The sequence below is a fragment of the Apium graveolens genome, unplaced genomic scaffold (assembly GCF_009905375.1).
Source record: "Apium graveolens cultivar Ventura unplaced genomic scaffold, ASM990537v1 ctg4520, whole genome shotgun sequence".
Taxonomy (NCBI): domain Eukaryota; kingdom Viridiplantae; phylum Streptophyta; class Magnoliopsida; order Apiales; family Apiaceae; genus Apium; species Apium graveolens.
In genome coordinates this window covers 1-4,900 of record NW_027418579.1, presented here as the reverse complement: position 1 = coordinate 4,900, position 4,900 = coordinate 1, and the positions used below count along the sequence as shown (strand labels likewise).

At 34.8% G+C, this 4,900-nt stretch overlaps 1 non-coding gene across 1 annotated transcript; it reads left to right on the top strand.

Moving 5' to 3' along the window:
- Positions 1 to 293: 293 nt before the first annotated feature.
- Positions 294 to 400, top strand: LOC141702010 (small nucleolar RNA R71). The gene has a single exon (XR_012566980.1). It is a non-coding gene; the product is annotated as a small nucleolar RNA R71 (small nucleolar RNA).
- The last annotated feature ends 4,500 nt before the right edge of the window (positions 401 to 4,900 follow it).

Here is a 4,900-nt window from a genome sequence, read left to right as displayed (position 1 = left end):
TATGGTATATCTTACTTAAACACTTAAATAGATAAAGCCTGCAATAAAACCAAAACAAGTCTTTTATTAATATCAATGAAATCAAAACAGATTACATAAAAGTTATTCCTAAATTATCATACATGATTGGACTTAGGACACATCTCTTTCAGTTTGTGGCCATAGTTTCAATAAGATTATAGGCCTCAGTATAGCTTTTCGCCCACAAGACGCCTCCAGCTGCTGCATCGAGCATGGGCCAAGATTGGGCCCCCAAACCATTATAAAACCCAGTGATCAACATTCAGTCAGGAATACCATGATGTGGACACTTTCTCAACATCTCCTTATAGCGCTCCCAAGCTTCGCACATAGATTCTGTTGGTTGCTGTGCAAACTGAGTAAGAGCACTCCTCATAGCCGCAGTCTTGGCCATTGGATAAAACTTCACCAGAAACATTTGCGCAAGATTCCCAAGTAGTGATGGACCCAGCTGGTAAAGAATGTAACCAGTCCTTAGCTTTATTCCTCAGAGAGAATGGGAAAAGCCTCAGCTTGATAGCCTCATCAGTAACACCATTACATTTGAAAGTACTATAGATCTCGACAAAATTCCTAAATGCATGTTGGGATCTTCAGTCGCAACACCTCCGAAAGAAACAGAATTCTGCACCATCTAAATAGTTCCTGGCTTGATTTCGAAAGTATTGGCCTGAATAGCCGGATGAATGATGCTTGACTGAATGTCATCAATTTTAGGCCGAGAAAAGTCCATAAGAGCTACATCTGCTGGAACTATACGATCACCCATGGTTACCGGTTCTTTCTTTTCACTCTCTTTATCCGAATCTTCAAAATCTATCTTCTCCGAAATATCAAGAACTGAGTCTGTCTCCTCAGCCGTATCTAGAGTCCTCTTGCGAGTGCGAGAACGTGTTTGAATAAACGCTCGTTAGAGTACCTGAAACACAACCAGAAACAATAAGTAACAAGTCTTAATCAATGAGTCCTAATGACCGCTGATGGCAAGTACATAAACTAAACAAATTAACACCCAGTCCCCGGCAACGGCGCCAAAAACTTGTTAGGCACAAAGCATGCGCTAATAATTCACGCAAGTATACGCGTTCACAAGTAATATAGAATAATTTTTAGTTCGTTCCCATAGAGACTCAGACTAATTATGTTTAATTAACACTTACTCACCAATGTATGATTACTTCTCAATGTCAAGACAATAACACTTAAGGTTGATTAACTAATTATTAACTACGAGAATTAAACACTTAAATTAACACTTAAATTAACAATATTAAACAAACATGAGATCATAACTTCGTTACTACTTTCTTCAATAGTCATTGTTATTACCCTTAGCATGTAACGGTGATGACATTAATCGAACAACATGAAACTGATAAAAGCCAACTTTCATTGCCCCAGTACCATTCTACCAAGCATCCACAATTAAGATAGAAGTTGAATAGGCATCAATTATGTTGAGACCCTATATGTCTACAAAATTTGAAAACATAACGATTTAAGCGCAAATTATTCATTATGATCACACTAGGCAAGTAAAACAGTTAGAGTTACCCACTAATCATGCATACAATACATGAACCTATGCTAGCATGGCAAGTTCTAAATCTCAAGATTCATTGTCGCTTCACAAGAGATTAACAGGCTATCTTATATGTTCGTGACACACATAAGACGAATAAGCACAACCTATGCTAGATATCATACAATCATCACATACCAAGGTATTAAACAATTAACTAAAGAAATTCATAATAAATCTGCTACGACCCCATGATCACGATTAGCCCATGATAGAACTCATCGTCACCATGGGTTCATATGAAAACATGATAATAACATGACAATATAAACTAATAAAAATACTTATTAAAACCAGAGTACGTCACAAGAGTATTAAGGTTCAAAGTAAAGAAAACTAGCATCCACTGTTACAACGAATAAAAGAAATACAAGATAACGTATGCTTCCTCTTTTTCATTGTGGTGTGCTAAAACGGTCTTCTTAATCTTCTCTCCTTGATCCTTGCTTGATTGATACTTGTTCTTTATTGCTTGTTATTGTGAAATGTCTCCCAAGATTGCTTATATAAGAATCCACAAGAAACAGCGCCGTTAGAAGCCCACTAGAAGTCTAATTAGAAAATCCAGAATTAATTATTCCGACCCCAGGCGGCCGCCCCAGGTTCCAAGCGGGCGCCTGCATCTCCAGGTGGTCACCCCACATCCCAGGTGGGCGCCTGGACAGCTTCTGGAAAATTCCAATTTCTGGTCCTGATTTTGCTGATTTATTCGCACAACTTCCCGCAACTGATTCCAAGTACTTCCCTAGGCTTATTTTGATGAAATCCCCCTAAATTCGCAAGTTATACCATGAAATGCAATAACACTAAAAAAACGCGTCAAATACACAAATACTTGATTTGAAGACATCAATTCAAGCCATTATAAGACATTCTAAGTGGTATAAAATACCACTTATCAGATGTAGGAGATAAAGAAAGGATATGCTTCGATGTATCATGGGATAGTGATCTCAAAAGATAATTGCCCCCTAAATCATTAGATGATAAGGGACGTTTGAGAAAGTTCCAGATGCGTCAGCAATTGGATCTATAATGTGTACAATAATGTGTATTTATCCTGATGTTTCGTATGCTTTGAGCATGACAATCAGATACCAGTCTAATCCATGTGAGGGTCACTTGATAGTTTTCAATAATATTCTTAATTACTTAAAGAGGACTAAAGATTTATTTTTGGTATATGGAGAAGATAGGGAACTGGTTGTAAAGGGTTACACTGATACTAGTTTCTGAACCTAATTTTTGGACAGACAAGGATGATTACAAGTTTATGTCTGTTTTGTGTTTTGTCTAAATATAATTGATGTTAGCTTGAATAGTTCACAGCAAGAACATTGATGATTCTATGGAAGCCGAATATATGATATTTTTTAAAATAGCCATGGAGACTGTTTAGGCATGTCCTTAGGCAATAACGCCTTATTAATGAGATTAATGATTAAAGAGTTATAAATGTAAAATATATAGTAATGATAGTGTTGCAGACCCACTGACTAAGGCTTTGTCGCAGCAGAAGTACGATTGTCATACTAGTTCCATGAGTATTAGATACATGGGTGATTGGCTCTAGTGCAAGTGGGAGATTGTTAGTGTTTGTGCCCTAGAGACAACATATGATGTTTTAGTTTAAGACATTAGGATTATTAATGTTTATGTTCTATCGATTATTATCTTTATAATTTATTAATTCCTAATTTACTGTGATATAAATGTTAGATTAATAAATGTCCTTGGAATATGATATGTAATTCTATATCTCTAAGTACGTGACTTAGAAATGAGATTATAAGAATTGTATCAATATTCCTAAAGGTCCCTAGTCTAGTATTATTATTAAGGGACAATAATAATGTATTAAGACTGGTGTGTGTGTTGACTGAAGATCACATCTCATTGATCATGGGTATAGTGATACTAAAGTAAAAAACACAGGCAGATGTATATGTACATGGTGCTGGATAGACCCAATGTGAGATTCTACATGTCTGTTGTGTCATAAGTAATTCTCAAAGTGATAATGATGTAATGGTCCTTAGACCTAAAGTCATTATATTTCTATACGAGAATTAATATACATTGATTCCATTAAAAGTTATCCTTGACCGGGTAATGATAAAAGTGGTTATTGGGTATATTATGAATCGTATGAGAAATATGAATGATCTAGATGGGATTTAACCCTCCTATTTTAGGAGTGATATTATTGGCCTCTTGTGTGAGCTAGACTATGAAATGTGTGGCCACACTCAAATGTTGATTTGATAGGATAGTCTACTCATTGATCAAGGAAACTTGGATTAAACTATGATGAGGATGACACATTACATGCCTCTAGTTTAATCTATAATATTTGGTTAAAGGGATTATATTACATTGTACATTATTCACAAAAGGTTTAATCAATCATCGATTCAATTATTATTATTTGGGTAGCAATGATGTATTACTAGATGCCGCTCATTGTTTATGATTTTAAATTAAATTAAAATTTATTGCCAACGTAATAATAACCTATAGGGCCACACACTAAGAGTGCTTGAAGGATTTTTTTAATTTAAATTGGATTTAAATTATATTAAACTAATTCGAATTATTATAATATTAATTAAGTATGACTTAATAAATAAGACAAATATTGATATTCAAATTTACTAATATTAAATATAAAATTTATTTATTATAATTAAGTGAGACTTTTTTTAATACAAATAGGAATTTCGAATTAATATAAATCCTAATTAGTTAAGAGTTATAATTCATTTTTCTACTCTCTATATAATATCTCTTGTGTGGCCGATTTTTTGGCACGAAAAAAAGACTTTTACTAAAACCCTAGCCACCAAGAGAGAAGATGGAGAGAGAAAGAAGAAATGAGTTTGTGCTAGTACACATCCAATCTTTGAGTTCAAGCATACGTGTGGATCCCGATAGAGCGTAGATCGCGAGAGCGGGATGCGTGGTGATTGAACAAGTTTTGGATCTCCATTAGTCAACCAATTGGTAAAGCTTCTTAAGGTAAACAATCTGATCTACGAATTAAATATATGTTTTTCACATGGATCCTGCGATGGGTTTCCAAAATTCTGATATTTAACGTTTTTAATTACTATTTTTGTTGCGTTTATGTGCTCGAAACCCTTCAGATCTTTCGCAATGCAATCCACATAGGCTTCATCTTGAGAAAGAAGATGTAGGTGCATCTTCACCTTCCAGTGGTGATAGTTGACTTTGTCCAGAAATGGAATTTTCACTCCAACATCCTTTTTGTTCATCTTGTTGATTGTTGTGATCTTT